Genomic DNA, 17,768 nt, shown 5'->3' with positions numbered 1-17,768 from the left:
GTCTGTATGTGGGATCCGCACCCTCAGGCGGGAGCGCCGCCGCGCTTCCCAAGCGGCGCACTATCCAGTGCGCCACCGGGCCGGCCCCAAAGACATGGTTTTTTAATCTTTCCATTACATACTATTGAAATGATTCTTTTTCAAAATGCTCTTTTTTGGAAATAACTCCTTAGAATCCCACATGCATGGCAAATCTGAAAAACAACAAGAAAGTATAACATACAATGATTTCCTGCTCCATGAACAATCAAATTTCTTTGGCAGAAACTGGAGATAAGTGAAAATAACAATAGAAAATCACCCATACCAGCCAGGGGGTGGAGAAAGGAGGAGCAGGAGGAGGGAGAAGGGGATTAAATGGCTGAAAACATTCTCAAATATTGAGGAAAGGTATCCAGGAAGAGGAGTAGAAAAAAATGAAGGTGCTAAGTAAGTCTAAAATAAATGAAGGGTAAAAAGAATTCCATGAATACTATACAGCCTCACAGCAACTTTCACATTACTACACACTTGTGCAATGTCTTTGAGAGAATAGAGGAGAAACTCAGTGAGGGTTCCAGAGGTGACAAAATAGAGTTAGATAAAAGGATACATCACTAATGAGTTCCACATGAAAAACTACCAGAAAATGATTAAGACAGACCATATTTTCAAGTTCCATTACCTTTATGTCTTACACAAATTACAAACCTGAGCCCTCAAATTCTAATATGATAAATGAAGGTAAGGATAACAATTCTCGTGGAATTACTGTGAGAGTTAAGACTATAGGTCTTTGGCACAATATAAATGCTCAATAAGTAGAGCATTTATGTAATTGTTATAACTATGGAAAAAGAGTTTGGCACCTATGAGAATTAATGCAATGGATATTATGTAAACCCACCTCTCACATTACTGCTCAGTGTGTAGTAGTAGTTATTAATATTATTACAGCAGAATTGTGGAAAATAATGAAAGAATATGCATTAAGAACATTAAGATAGACTCCCCGGTGAAGTGTAAATCATTCAGCCAGTGAAGTGTAAATCATTTTATTATTATTATGATCCTGGTCCGAACCCATGAACATGATAACTTTTCGCAGTCCAACACCTATGTCTGTCCTTATATTTGCTTACTCAGCTTTCACTCCTTGATCTACACCACTGTAACTCTTGAATCAATCCCCAAGTCTGTCCATTCTGTGCCTGCACCTGAATGACTGATCCTACCACCATAAAGGTAGGTAGTCCCATTTTCAATATAAGGACACAAATCTTAATTTTGGCCTCAGCACTGACCAATAATTTCACTAAATTTCCTTGATCAACTTAAATTGGTGAAGTTATATAGGGTTCCCAAAAAACCACACCCATTAATATAAATTATTTGCAAGATATGCTCCTCTTTCTAGAACTGTTTATTCCTTTGGGTATCAAGTTTCCATGTACAGTGACCTCAAATTTCCCAGAAAACGTCTGTTCAGCTTAGACTGCCTTATCTCTTCCAGAGGTTTTAATAGAGCATCTTATAGTCACCTCCTGGATTTGGTCTTTACACTGAGTCCTTGTCTTTCTGACAGTGTTGTGGCTGCATATGTAGACTCATGTATTCCACTGAGACTTTAATTTCTCTTTGAGAGGGTTTAGTTACTTAAGTTATCCCATTTCCATGCCTGGAATACTATAAACCTATTAAGATTGATCTAAATCTATGTTTATTGCCATGTAAGTTTATGATGAAACACTGCATATATGGTAGATTAATAGTATAAATAGTTAAACTCTCCACCAATTCTTTGCAATATGACTTTGCAGCTCTTTCCATCAATGGGTAAATTCTATCTCTCCAACTTAAATCCAGGCTGCCCTTGAGACTTGCTTTGTCCAATAGAATGTGGCCAAAGTGTTGTGTCAGTTTGCACCTAACTCTCAAGGGATTGTGTGTGTCTCTACTCTCTCTCAGAACCTGATTCTACCATAAAAAACCCTGGAGCTTTGTCCAATAGAATGTGGCCAAAGTGTTGTGTCAGTTTGCACCTAACTCTCAAGGGATTTTGTGTGTCTCTACTCTCTCTCAGAACCTGATTCTACCATAAAAAACCCTGGCTGCCTGCTAATGGTTGACAGACCACATAAGAGCTATGGTCAGCCCAGACATATGAGCTAAGGCCCCAGACACCCAATAAGCCCATCACGTCAGCCAGGTCCACCTCAGCAGAACTACACAGCCTTCCCTAGACTCATGAAAAATAATAAAAAATTATTATTGCAAATCACTAAATTTCAGAATTGTCTGTTACACAGAAATAGCCAGCTAATAAAAATCTGGCACACAGAATGAGAGCTGCCATAAGAGAATCCTAAATTTGTGGCACTGCCTTTAGGACTGGATAGCAGCTGAGTTTGGATAAAATGAACAGCATTTGACAAAGGCTGGGAAAATGGTGACCCTGTTCCATCGTGGTAGAACATTTGGTAAAACTATTCCCCACAGTAGTTTAGAAAATAGAAAAAGTACTCAATAAAGTTTTGAACTTGAATAAGATTATGTATTAGTTCATTTCTGTTGCTTATAACAAAATACACAGAACTGGTTATTTTATAAAGAAAACACAACATATTGCCTACATGTTCAGAAGTTGGAAGTCCAAAGTCCAGGAAACACAGCTGGTGAAGGTCTGGGTATTAGCAACAGTGATGGCAGTGTATCTCACTAAGAAAGTGGCAGAGCAGAGAGAGCGGGAGACAGACTTTTCATGTTCCCCTTTCAAAGCCCTCCAAACCATGACCATGACCAACATTTTTAATCCTTTCACTAGGGCATGGTCTTATAATCTAACCACCTCTTCAAGGCCCCCCTTTTAATTACCTTAATAGGATTTCCCACCCTCTTAACAGTCACAGTGTGGGCCAAGTTTCTAATACTTAAAACTTGGAGGATACAATTTAAGCTTCAGTGAGCTTGGGGGGACATTCAGTCTACTACATATTATTTTTGGTTGGTTGGTTGGTTGGGTTGCTTACCAGCTGGCCAGTATAGGGATCTGAACTCTTGAATAAGATTACTGTCATTAAGAAAGTTTGAAGTGTCAGCTACTTGTTCCTAGCTCACATGATAAGTCATTGCAAAAAAGAAGTGGCCAGTTTGCAAATAAAATGTAGAGGGCATAAATAGTGCTCTGAAATTGCTCTGTTGGAAAATAAAATTATTTCTTACCTCCAGCCTCTCAAGCCAGTGACAGATCAAATCTACAGCACTATAAGAAAGACAGGGCTCAATACAAAAACATCACATCAAAGTGTAGCTATAAGATGATTTATTAAGACTTCTGCAAGTATTGAACTCTGTTGGAAAATAAAATTATTTCTTACCTCCAGCCTCTCAAGCCAGTGACAGATCAAATCCACAGCACTATAAGAAAGACAGGGCTCAATACAAAAACATCACATCAAAGTGTAGCTATAAGATGATTTATTAAGACTTCTGCAAGTATTGAAGCAGTTTAGCACTCCTAATTTCTTATTTCAAGCCAGACCCCATTACTGCATGCAAATCTCCATCTATTTCTCAGGGAACCCAACCTAAGACTGTACTAAGATGCAGAAAAAGCCACACAAATAAAAGATGTGTGTGTATCAGAGTGAAAATTTATTAACAAGAAATTGCAAAGCAATCTTAAGGGACTATGTATGATGTATACATTTGAATCTATACCAAAATAAAAAAAGATAAAGTAGTGCTCTATGAAAGAAGTAAGATAAAAACCATATAAATTCAATGATTAGAACCATAATATTAAAACATGGATGTTATTTCTAGAACATAAAACTTTTTTTTTATAAAAAACATGAAATGTATCATCTTTTTCAAATTTCAAAGGAAAAAAGAATTCTTCATTGAATGACATTTCAATCTGACTTCTGCTCAAAATAGAAAACTCACCAATGGCCACCTGTTGATGGTGCCACATCTTGACGGCCAGGCTCTGTCTTTCATGAGGCTCAACCTGCAACTTTCTCTTGGTCCTGGGGGTCTCGGGAGGCAGGACTACACGTAGCCTCTGCCAGGAGTCCCTCAGGGAGCAGGGCCACATGCAGCCCTGACAAGAGAGTGCAGGAAGGTGAATTGCTCAAAGCACACCTTGAGCTAGGGGCTGCCGCCTGGGGAGGTGGTCAGCCACAGGCCAGACACAAAGTTCTGGGGCTTAGTGCACACACTAAGCCAATTTATTGGGTACAGGCATGTCTTATATATGTTTTAGCCAGCTGTAAACGCCTCCCACACCTCTCTGTCTCCTAAGTAACTCAATAGGAAGTCTGTGGTTTGCAGTTAAGCTCTGCGAATTTTTGCTGACCCAGTCTTTTTGCATTTCTGCTTACAGTATAAATCCTGGAGTGCCTCCATCTTTAACAGGTGTTCTCCTTCGTTTTCCTCCATCACCCCATACCTCAGCCCCTCACTCCCCACTGACCCTCTGTTCACCTCAGTGCAAACCTAAGTCCTTTTTCCTAGTGGCCTCCACACTTGCATCTTCAGTCATGATTTTCCTCTAAGCATCCGTCCTGTTACATCACCTCCTGTGGCAGAGTGTACTTTATGGGCATTGCTTACACACCTGACCTAGCTTTCTCATTAGATGACACATTCCTTAATAGTTTATTCACTTTCATTCCCCCGAGTCCTGATGTGAGTCTTGAATAAATTAAACATCCATACATTTTGAATAAATAGTGAAAAAATAAGGCCTGAATGACTGAATTAAGGAAAAACTTCTGAAAAAGGGAATAACAATTCATTGAATAAGTAAAAGAGTTGTTAAAAAATACATATTTTAGAATTGACAATATTTACACATCTAAATGACAAGGAGAAGCTGGGAAAGAATTAGACTTTCTTTTGTGTATCATCTGTGTTTTTTACCATATTTATGTATTATTGTCTTTATACTTTTCTTTTTATGGCCATTGATATTAAGAACACAGTTACACATTGTCATGATAGCTCCAAGTTTGCAATCTGGTTTTGATTAAAATATTTGTTTTATTTTTAGTGAATATCAATTTTTATACAAATTATTTACAATTTCTCTAATTTACATTACTGAAAAGTTTTCTGACCTCAAAAACGTCCACAAAGATTTAATTTTTTTCTAATTTGTCTGTAAATTGGTGATTTTATTTTTAACTTTAAAAAGGTCAGGCCAGCGGCCCGTGGCTCACTCGGGAGAGTGCGGTGCTGATAACACCAAGGCCCCGGGTTCGGATCCCACATAGGGATGGCCGGTTCGCTCACTGGCTGAGCGTGGTGCTGACAACACCAAGTCAAGGGTTAAGATCCCCTTACCGGTCATCTTTTAAAAAAAAAAATAATAAATAAAAATAATAATAAAAAGGTCAGGCCAGATGTGAGGGTACTTTAAAAAGTTCATGGCAAAATTTGTTATCCTTTAATTCTATTTTTCCATAAACTTTTTGAAGTATCTTTGTGTTCTGGGTACCAGTCATGGGGAAGGAAGACACTCACCTACCTGTCTGGGAAGGGAGAAACATATGTTACTTTTCTCCCTGTGTCTCAGGCCTTCTCTTCCTCCTCAGGCCTTTGTCCCTGGAGGGGCATTTCCCAACAAAGATATCACAGGTATTGCTGCTGTGGCACACTGGGGCTGTCCAGCACCCCTGCTGCTGTGCTTGTACCCCCTTGCATGATGTCCTCCCTCCATGCCCCTGGTCACTGTCCAAGGCTGCTTCTCCTGCTCCAATAGGGAGATCATACCTAGCTTGAGACTGGAAAATCCTACTTACAAGAGAAGAAAAGAAATATGATCAATTCCTGTACCAGCCAACCACCCTCCCCACTTCAAAAAAAAAAGAAATATGATAAAGCAGTAGGTGTGGCAGAATTCAGACCCAGCTTTTGGTCACTGAAGATGAGAGATGGTCACAAGAACAACACAGGGAAAGTGTGAAGTTCTTTTGCACAGTGTGTGGGAGATGCCTTTTAACAACGATAAAGTCCAGATTATTCCAACAGCAGCAGGATCAGAAACTCAAACAACCCACAAATCCACAGAACGAAGGTAGAACCTCCAAAGGGCAAACCCTGAATTACCTTGAGTAACCTCCACACTGACTGACACCAGGTGCTGTAGTTCTCCAGCATCATGTCTTGGTACAGGGCCCTCTGTGCAGCACCCAGGCAGTCCCACTCCTCCCAAGAGAAGTCAATGGCCACATCCTTGAATCCACCAACCTCTGAGGAAAGTGAACATACACATCACCAGTGAAATTAAAGACAGGTTTTCCAGATGGAAAGCGAGATGGAGGAAGATGATATAGAAAGGCTGGGACTGGAGCATGACTTGGGAGGACTGGAGGGGGGCCCTGCCTCCCTGCCACTGGGAAAACAGGTCTTCTGCACACAGAAGGGCTGGCAGTGGACAAATTTTGTAAAATAGATGATAGCAAAAAACAAAATAGCAAAAAGCACACCATTTTTCAGAATAAGAAAACAAACTCATGCCTTCCATCTGTCTAACATTATGTGTCTTAAATTATATTTCCACCTTTGAAGTATAATTTGCATCTGATGCAATTATTTCTTAAGGACTCAGTTCCATCAATATGTCAGCATATGAGATCACAAGCATTTTCCTTTGTCAAGATAAGTATCTAATAAACATTTTTATTGCCTGGTATAGACAAGATAAATGGTACATCTTATGGTTAAAACTGACTTAAACATCCTTACACTTTATGTTCTAGACATTTGCATTTTCCCAGACTTCTCAGGGTCTCCACAAATAAAAGTTATTATCCAGTTATCCCATTTTATCTAATTAAAAACCCAGTGGAAGAGATCATGTTCTAGACATTTGCATTTTCCCAGACTTCTCAGGGTCTCCACAAATAAAAGTTATTATCTAGTTATCCCATTTTATCTAATTAAAAACCCAGTGGAAGAGATCAAAGCTTTCTTATGTGGAGTCCTGTGTGGTGATTCATCTCAACCATGGTTTTTTAAAGGGAGGCTTTAATACTTCCCTTGAGGAATATGCTCCATCTGCATTCTTGGCTGAAAACTGGGCAAGTATGAAGTGCCCACTAGTCTGCTAACTAGTATTCAAGAACAGACTGGAGAGAAAAGGAGGGCTCAGGGAAGGCACTGGCCTGTGTGACCAGCACTCACAGCAGTGACAGGTATGGGAGCTGCTTCCTGAAGACACTCCAGCATGTATTTTTATGACAAACCATAAAAAGACAGGACAATTCCAACTCACATGAACCATCACTTTAGAATGCCAGGAATGATCTGTCTTCTTCTGGGAGATTATTCTAAGATGGCAGGGCTGGATGGAAAAGAGAGGTCGGGGAAGAGTAGGCTTTCCTCACATTTGTGACATTGTTACACTGATGTGTCCTCCCTCCCTCCGACTCTCCACACAGGCATTAGCCGAGGGGGTTCTGAGAGGCCACGAACACATCTCTGCTCCAGTAGGAATGACACAATCATACTCAGGGGCTTTAGCAAAAAGTCTTCATTCTTACAAGAAGTTTCTTGAACATCCAAGTTTCTGGACGTTTGTTTTCAACTCTGCTTAAAACCTCTCAGGGATTATTTTTATATATTATCTGTAACATAGTTATTTTCACTAACAGGTTGGTCAGAATTCCTACTCCCTCACTACAATACAGGGGAAGTGCCTCCTTTTGCGCTATTCTTTTATTAAACATATATTTTGGAGACCATTTTATATTCATACATAAAAAGTTACTTTTTTCTTATTTGGGCTATTAAAAATTCCATCTTACAAATGACCCATAATTTATTTAATTAACTGCCTTGTTATGGAAAAAGTCGCCAAGGAAACACAGACACTTGGAGAAATGGAGAAGTCAGATGATTTATTGTGCTAGCAGTTCCGGGTGAACTCACGTTCCAAAACTTGGGCCTGGAATGCAGGGAGAACTGGAGTTATATACCTTTCTTGAGCAAGCAAGCAAGCTTTTCTATTGGCTCTGTCTGTATCCAGGCAGAGTCCCCTCAATTGGGGTCTTCACCAGGTGGTTAAAGGTAGGTGGGGGGCTTTAGGTAGAGCGCTTCACCAGGTGGGCAAAACTGGGTCATGGAGATGGGGGATGTGGTTAAGGGGCTTTCTGCAACTGGAGCTAGAGAGCAACCAGTCTCTCACCCACGCAGGAAGACCTGACAGGATGGCAAACTGCAAAGTCACAGAGCTCAGAAACGCATTCAGCTGTTAACCCTTTACATAACCTTTAGATATTCCTTACAAGCATGTATATTTTAGCTGTAAAACTAAAACAAGGATTAATATAAGTGGAGGACAAGGAATTTGTCTACTTCAGCCTAACAACCAATATTTAGATTACTTCCAAGTTATTGCTATTTATTTTATATTGTATTCCATATGCAGAAATGTATCTGTATGACAAATACCCATAAGTGGAGTTGCAGAATTTGTACATTTTAAATGGTGACAAGAGAATTGCTGAAGTGCCCACTAGAGAGGCTCTATTATCATTATTATTGCTGAGAGCTTTTGTATGCTATCAACTGCTTATCTAAATCCACATCAAGGAAAGTTTCATGGATTCATCTGGCAGAAGGAAAATGATCCTAGCTGTAACTGTGGGAATGAAGAAAACCATAAAGGGCAAATAACTATGAAGGTAAATCTAAATGAGTATCAACAAGGTCAAAAATATGTATGTTTAAATACATGTAGAATTAAAATTCATTACCGAGAAGTACTTGGGGCTTGGTGCGGAGTGGGGACTGACAAATGGAATAAAAAAAAAAAAACTTGGCTGGCTGGTTAGCTCATTCGGAAGGGAGTGGCACTGATAACACCAAGATCAAAGGTTCATATTCCCTTACCAGCCAGCCACCAAAAAAAAAAAGAAAAAATGTAAATAGTATTCATACGTTGAAAAAAAACTCCAAGGTTCTAGAACTATTGGGAAACAGTAAAAATAATATGTATTAAGCTATAATACATGAGAATGCATGTTGTAATCTACAGGATAAAAACTAAAACATAAAAGAATGTATAACAAAAATAAGAGGGTACTTCAAAAAGTTCATGGAACTTCATATTATCTTTCAATTCTATTTTTCCATGAACTTTTTGAAGTACTGTCATAGAAGGAAGACAATGGAAAGATAAAAAGTATACTTTCAATTCTATTTTTCCATGAACTTTTTGAAGTACTGTCATAGAAGGAAGACAATGGAAATATAATTAATCCAAAATCAGGCAAATGAGAACATAAAGCAGATGCACTAAATAGAAATAATAGGATAAGAATAATAAGAATAAGAATAATAGGATAGACATAAACTCAACAATGTAAGCAATTATATTTAATGTATACTGGATAATATAAGCCAACAAAAGGCTAAAATTGCCAGAGCATACCTGAAAAGAAAACCCAAAACTACACACTGTTTATAAGGTACGCCTTTTAAATACAAGGACAGAGAAACATTGAAATTAAAAGGATAGGAGAACGGGGCCGGCCTGGTGGCGCACTGCTACAGAGCGCCGCTTGGGAGCGCGGAGGCGCTCCCGCCGAGAGTTCGGATCCCACATACAGGCCGGCCGCTCACTGGCTGAGCAAGGTGCGGGTGCAACACCGAGGGTTGTGATCCCGTTGCCGGTCCCGGTCCGGTACGGGCGCGACACTGAGGGTTGCGATCCGTTGCCGGTCACGAAAAAAGACAAAAAAGGAAAAAAAAAAAAAAAAAGGATAGGAGAAGACATAGTTTGTAAATACTAACCAAAAGACAGCAGGTATATCTAGAGTAATATCAGACAAAAAAGACCTTATATCTAATTATTCTTGCCTTTAATAGGAATATTTCATAATAGTAAAAGACACAACGCAATGGGAAAAGCATAAAATTGTAAATCTATATGTACTCACTAACTTCATAACTTCAAAACATATAATGCAAAGATTGACACAAGTGAAAGAAAAAATAGACAAAAATGCAAAGATAGTGAGAGATTTAACACACCTCTCTCAATAGCTAATAAAAGAGATACAAAAAAATCAGAAAGGATTAAAGAAGATCTGACTGACATAAATAACAAAGTAGGTCTAACTGATATATGTATTAACATTACAATCAAATGACAGAATTCACATTCTTTTCAAGTGCACTTGAAATACTTCCCTAAATTGTCCATATTCTGGGCTATAAAGAAAGGCTCTACAACTTTTGACAAGGAAATCATTCAGAGTATTTTCACAAATCATATGGAAGTAAGCTAGAAGTCATTAACAAAAAGCCACCAAAAAACCTCCAACTGCCTAGAAATTACAGTACACTTTAGAAATATCCATGCATCAAAGTAGAAATCAAAATAGAAACCAGAATACACTATGAATTGAAAAATAACAATGTATGATGTACCAAAATGTGTGGGATGTGCTGAAAATAGTGTATGGAGAAAAATGTATAGCCCTCAATAAAAGCAGCCTTAAGGAAAATCTATAGCTTTCTTGTAGGAAAAAAAGGCTGGAAATTAAGCATTCAAGCTCCCATCTCAAGACACTAGAAAAGGAACAGCAAATCAAACCTAATAAAAAAGAGAAAGAAAGAAAGAAAGGTAAAGGAGGATATTGGTGAAACAGAAAGCAAAGACACAATACAGAAAAACCAACAAAATCCAAAGTTGTTCTTTTACGAAGATTGATAACATTAATAAACACCTAATAAGGCCAAAGAACAACAAAACAGAGAAACATAAACAATAGTAGAGATTTAAAAGGTGTGCTTATGGATCCTACAAATATGAAAAAGAAAAGAGAATATTATTTAAAACTTTAATATAATAATTGTAAAACTTGGGGTGAAATGCACAAGTTTCTCAATAAATACAATTTACCAGAGCTGTCACAAGAAGTAGAAAATATGAATAGTCCATTACATATTAAAGAAATCTGTCATTAGAACTTCCCAGAAAGTGGGCCGGCCCGGTGGCGCACTGGAGAGTGCGCCGCTTGGGAAGTGCGGCAGCGCTCCCGGCGAGGGTTCGGATCCCATGTGGAGACCGGTTCCCGCTCACTGGCTGAGCGCGGTGCGGGCGCAACACCGAGGGTTGCGATCCCGTTGCCGGTCCCCGGTACGGGTGCGACACTGAGGGCTGCGATCCCGTTACCGGTCAGAAAAAAAAAAAAAAAAAGACGTAAAAAAAAAAAAAAGAACTTCCCAGAAAGAAAACCAAAGACCAGATGACTTCACTAATTTTTAAGGAAGAAATGATAACAATCTTAAACAAAATATTTGTCAGTGAGGTCAGCATAATCTTGATATTGTGAAACTTGTCAATCAAAACGGAGTCTCTTGTGCTAAAAAAACAAAACAAAAATCCCCCCAAAAAAACCAATGGGGAGAAAACAAAATCCTGACAAATAGAGCTGGGGAAGGTCATGTAAGGAGGGTTCTCATGTCTGAATGCCTGATAAAAATGATCACAAAAGGACTCTGCAAAACTGCAACCTTGCACCAAAAATACTTGGTGAGTCCTACCTGAAACTGGTTTCACCTTTGTTACTGATTTCTGTAGCGAGGACAATTATCCCAAAATAATTATGTAATTCTCCATCATTTTTCCTTTAATCCCCTTTGTCTTCCTTTACCTTGCTGAATACACACATAGTTTACTATGGTATGTGTATTACCACTGCAATGTTATATTCTCAATTAAACTTTTTTTTTTTTAGCAAGCCTCTCTGTTATTTAGGTTAACAATATAAAAATTTGGCAAGAAAGGAAAATTAAAGACCAATCTCTCTCATAAGCAAAGCTGCAAAATCTTAAATAAAATATTAGCAAATCAAAATTAATAATATATAAAAAGGATGATATACCACATACAGCAGTGGGATTTATTTGAAGAATTTAAGGGTTGTCTAACACTTCAAAATTAGTCAATGTAACTCACGTCATTAACAGAAAAAAGGAAAAAAATCACATGCTCACCCTGATGCAAAAAAAATCATTTGACAAAATTAAATCCATGATAAAAAAAAAAATCTGAGCAAACCAGAAATCAAAAGGCATGTCGTCATTAACCTGATTAAAATGCTGCCTCAGGCTGATAACACCAAGATCCAAGGTTTGATCCCTGAACCAGCCACAAACACACAAAACTGCTTCCTCAAATCTCATAATTTATGCTAAAATACTAAAATATTCACCTTAAGATTGGGAAAAAGAAAACCTCATCACTTCTATTCAACTAGAGTTCTGAGTTATTATAATCAGGTATGAAAAAAATAAATAAAAAGCATAAATACTGAAAAGGAAGAAATTAAGTTATTCAAGATGACAAAATAGTTTACATTAAAAAATGAAAAGAATGTACAGACAGACTACCAGAATTGAGCGATTTTATCAAGGTTGCTGGATATAGGCCAACTTAAAAAGAGTCAACTTGACTTCTATGAATCAACAACGACCAGGGAGAGGCCTGCCCCACTGCCCAAGCTGGAGCCAAGGTTGTCTACCACAGCCACTGCCACTCCTACTGCCACAGTAAGGATGGGTCACCACCACAGTAGTAGCCAGGGCCACCCTACAGGCAGCCTACTGCACACTCAACTGCACAGAGCCTACAGATATAGGAAGGTCTTTCTCCTCATAGCCCACTCCAGAATAATAGAAGAAACAAGTGCCCTACCAGATTACTAAACATAAATGAAAAACTACTAGAACTACAAACAAACAAGAAGATATGATATGACCAAAGGACTACAGTAATACTCAAGTACCAGATCGCATATAGCAGGAAAGTCTAGAATAGTCTGAAAAGGAATTCTGAGCAACAACCTTCAGAAAACTCAGAGATAAGAGAAGACTTGATTAGAGAAAACAATGAAACAAGAAAAAATATCCAGGATATGAAGGAGGAAATTTACAAAGACATTAATACCTTTAAAAAGAAGGTAGCAGAACTCCTAGAACTGAAGGATACACTCAAATAAAAAAACACAACAAAGGGCCAGCCTGTGGCTCACTTGGGAGAGTGTGGTGCTGATAACACCAAGGCCATGGGTTTGGATCCCTATATAGGGATGGCTGGTTAGCTCACTTCAGAGACCATGGTGCTGACAACACCAAGTCAAGGGTTAAGATCCCCTTACCAGTCATCTTTAAAACAACAATAACAACAACAAAAATAAAAACCCACAACAGAGAGCTTCAGCAGCAGGCTAGAGCAAGCAGAAGAAAGAGTTTCAGATCTCGAAGATGGCACTCTTGAAATAAACCAGGCAGACAAAAAAAGGAAAAAAGAATTTTAAAAAATGAAGAAAATCGGGCCAGCCCGGTGGCGCACTGGATAGTGCGCCGCTTGGGAAGCGCGGCGGCGCTCCCGCCCGAGGGTTCAGATCCCACATACAGACCGGTTCCCGCTCACTGGCTGAGCGAGGCGTGGGAGCAACACCGAGGGTTGCGATCCCGTTGCCGGTCCCCGGTCCGGTACGGGGGCAACACTGAGGGTTGCGATCCGTTGCCGGACACGGAAAAAGACAAAAAGACAAAAAAAAAAAAAAAGTAAAAGCAGAAATAGAATTTGGGGGCCGGCCCGGTGGCGCACTGGATAAGTGCGCCGCTTGGGAAGCGCGGCGGCGCTCCCGCCCGAGGGTTCAGATCCCACATACAGACCGGTTCCCGCTCACTGGCTGAGCGAGGCGTGGGAGCAACACCGAGGGTTGCGATCCCGTTGCCGGTCCCCGGTCCGGTACGGGGGCAACACTGAGGGTTGCGATCCGTTGCCGGACACGGAAAAAGACAAAAAGACAAAAAAAAAAAAAAAGAAGAAGAAGAAAATCTACAGAGCTAGCAGACAAGTGCACAAATATCTGAATCACGGGTATTCCAGAAGAGGAGGAGAAAGAAAAAAGTATTAAAAACCTGTTCAAGGAAATAATAACAGAAAACTCCCCAGGTATAGTGAGAGATGCAGACATTCAAATGCAGAAAGCCCAAAGATCCCCAAACAGATTCAACCAAAAACATCCTCTCCAAGACACATTATAGTCAAACTGGCAAAGCTCAAACACAAAGAGAGAATTCTAAAAGCAGGAAGAGAAAAGTGTCAAGTCACCTTTAAGACAGGCCCCATCAGAATAACAGCAGACTTCTCAACTGAAACCTTACAGGCCACAAGAAAATGGGATGATATATTCAAAATAATACAAGAAAATAATTGCCAACCAAGAATTCTATACCCAGCAAGGTTATCCTTCAGAAATGGGGAGAAATAATGTATTTCCCAGAAAAACAAATATTGTGGGAGTTCACCACCACATGACCAGCCCTGCAAGAAATTCTCAAAGGAATCCTGCATCTGGAATCTGAAAAATGATAATCACTATCACAGACACACAAGAAAGAGCTAAATCTGCCACTAAAATAAAAATGCAAACAATGAAGAGAGAGAAGCTAAATCATGCCACCTCAAAAATCCAACTAACATTGAAGATGAAAAATAAGAGGGAAAGGGACAAAAGATATTTAACATATTTAAATAAAAAGCAATAAGATGACAGTAGTAAAGCAACTCCTGTCAATAACAACCCTAAATGTAAATGGATTAAACTCTCCATTCAAAAGACAGAGACTAATTGGATTAAAAATCTAATAATATGCTGTCATCAAGAGACTAACCTCACCTGTAAAAACACACATAGACTACAAGTGAAGGGATGGAAAAAGATATACCATGCAAATGGAAACCCCAAACAAGCAGGAACAGCTATTCTTATATCAGACAAAATAAACATTAAACCAAAAACCATAAAAAGAGACAAAGAAGGCCACTACATAATGATAAGGGGATCTATCCGGTTAGAAGACATAAAAATCATAAATATGTATGCACCCAACACTGGAGAACCCAGATATGTAAAGCAAACACTCTCAGACCTAAAAAAAGAGAGAGACCCTAATATGATAATAGTGGGTGACCTGAACACCCCTCTCAGCATTGGACAGATCTTCCAGGAAACAAATCAACAAAGAAACTCAGGATTTAAAATACACCTTAGACCAAAGGGACCTGGCAGATATCTGCAGAACAGTTCATCCAACAACTACAGAATATACGTTCTTCTCATCAGCACATGGAACATTCTCCAGGATAAACCACATATTAGGTCACAAATCAAATCTTAGAAAGATTTTAAAAACTGAAATTCTTCCAAGTATCTTTTCAGAGCACAACAGATTGAAACTGGAAATCAATAACAAGCAAAACTGTGGAAACTATACGAGTGCATGGAAACTAAACAACAGGCTCCTGAATGACCTATGGGTCTGAGAAGTAATTAAACAGGAAAGAAAAAATTTCTTGAAACTAATGAAAATAATCATACATCATACCACAGGTAGAACTTGTGGGTATGAACAGGAACAAGACAAGGATACCCACTCTCACCACTCCTACTTAACACAGTATTGGAAATACTAGCCAGAGTAATCAGGTATGAAAAAGAAATAAAGGGCATCCAGATTGGAAAAGACAAAGTCAAGCTGTCCCTGTTTGTAGACAACATGATCTTATATAGAGAAAAACCTAAAGACTCTATCAAAAAACTCTTAGACGAGCTGATTAACAATTTTAGTAATGTTGTAGGATACAAAATCAGCACCCCAAAATCAGTAGCATTCTTATACTCTGATAAACTAGCAGTAAAAGAAATCAAGAAAGCAATCCCATTTACAATATTGGCCAGAAAAATAAAATACCTAGTAGTCAATTTAACGAAGGAGGTGAAAGATCTCTGAAGTGAGAACTACAAAATACTACTGAGAGAAATTAAACAGACCATAAAAAGGTAGAAAGAAATATCATGTTCTTGGATGGGAAGAATTAATATTGTGAAAATGTCCATGCTACCCAAAGCAATCTATAGATTCAATACAGTCCCCTTCAAAATACCAATGACATTCTTCACAGAAATAGAAAAAGCAATCCTAACATTCACATGGAACAACAAAAGACCCAAATAGCCAAAGTAATCCTGAGCAAAGATTGATTGATTGATTAAATAAATAAATAAAGCCAGAGGCATAACACTACCCAACTTAAAATTAAAAAACAGACACTTGGGGGCCGGCCCAGTGGCACACTGCTACAGTGTGCCGCTTCGGAGCACGGCGGCGCTCCCGCTGAGGGTTCAGATCCCACATACAGACTGGTTCCCGCTCACTGGCTGAGCGAGGTGCAGGTGCAGCACTGAGGGTTGCGATCCTGTTGCCGGTCCTGGTCCAGTACGGGCGCGACACTGAGGGTTGCGATCCGTTGCCAGACACGAAAAAAGACAAAAAGGAAAAAAAAAAAAAAAAAAACAGACACTTGGGGGCCGGCCCAGTGGCACACTGCTACAGTGTGCCGCTTCGGAGCACGGCGGCGCTCCCGCTGAGGGTTCAGATCCCACATACAGACTGGTTCCCGCTCACTGGCTGAGCGAGGTGCAGGTGCAGCAATGAGGGTTGCGATCCTGTTGCCGGTCCTGGTCCAGTACGGGCGCGACACTGAGGGTTGCGATCCGTTGCCAGACACGAAAAAAGACAAAAAGGAAAAAAAAAAAAAAAAAAACAGACCCTTGGGGCCGGCCCGGTGGCGCACTGGAGAAGTGCGCCACTTGGGAGCGCGGTGGTGCTCCCGCCGAGGGTTCGGATCCCATGTGGAGACCGGTTCCCACTCACTGGCTGAGCGCGGTGCGTGCGCAACACCGAGGACTGCGATCCCGTTGCCGGTCCCCGGTACGGGCGTGACACCGAGGGTTGCGATCCCGTTACCGGTCAGTAAAAAAAAAAAGACAAAAAGGAGAAAAAAAAAAAAAAAACAGACACTTGGACCAATGGAACAGAATAGAAAATCCGGGAATCAACCTACATACTTACAGCCAACTGATCTTTGAAGAACATACATTGGGGAGAAGACTGCTTCTGCAATAAATGGTGCTGGGAAAATTGGACATCCATATGCAGAAGAATGAAACTGGACCTGTACCTCTCACCACATACCAAAATCAACTCAAAATTGCCTAGAGATAAGACCCCAAACCATAAAATTACCAAAGGAAAACACAGATGAAACACTCCAAGAAGTAGGAGTGGTCAAAGACTTTATGAATAAGACTCCCAAAGCATAAACAACAAAAGAAGAAATAAATCGGATTCTATCAAACTAAGACAACCTACAAAATTGGAAAGACACCTACAGAATTGGAGAAAATATTTCCAAACTATACATCCAACAAGGGATTAATACCCAGAATATATAAGGAACTCAAACAACCATACAGTAAAAAGCAAATAATCCAATTTAAAAATTGGCAATGGATGGGCCGGCCCAGTGGCACACTCGGTAGAGTGTGGCGCTTGGGAACACGGCGGCGCTCCCGCCAAGGGTTCGGATCCCATATAGAAACCGGTCTGCTCACTGGTTGAGCGCGGTGCGGGCGTGACACCAAGGGTTGCAATCCCGTTGCCGGTCGCGGTACAGGTGCGACACTGAGGGTTGCGATCCCGTTACCGGTCACAAAAAAAGACAAAAAGGAAAATAAAATAAAATAAAATAAAAAAATAAATAAAAATTGGCAAAGGAGATGAATAGACATTTTTCAAAGGAAGACATACAAATGGCCTTTGTATGTAAATAAAAAATGCTCATCACTAAGCGTCAGGGAAATGCAAATCAAAACCACATTGAGATATCATCTCACCCCAGTTAGACTGGCCAT

General features: G+C 39.7%; 1 pseudogene; it reads right to left on the bottom strand.

The window, feature by feature from the left end:
- Positions 1–17,768, bottom strand: part of LOC103604774 — a 24,837-nt pseudogene that overhangs the window by 4,103 nt on the left and 2,966 nt on the right.

The sequence above is a fragment of the Galeopterus variegatus genome, unplaced genomic scaffold (genome assembly GCF_000696425.1).
Source record: "Galeopterus variegatus unplaced genomic scaffold, G_variegatus-3.0.2 Scaffold5385, whole genome shotgun sequence".
Lineage (NCBI taxonomy): Eukaryota > Metazoa > Chordata > Mammalia > Dermoptera > Cynocephalidae > Galeopterus > Galeopterus variegatus.
Note: the sequence above shows the minus strand (reverse complement) of the source record. Positions and strands in the feature narration are given on the sequence as shown.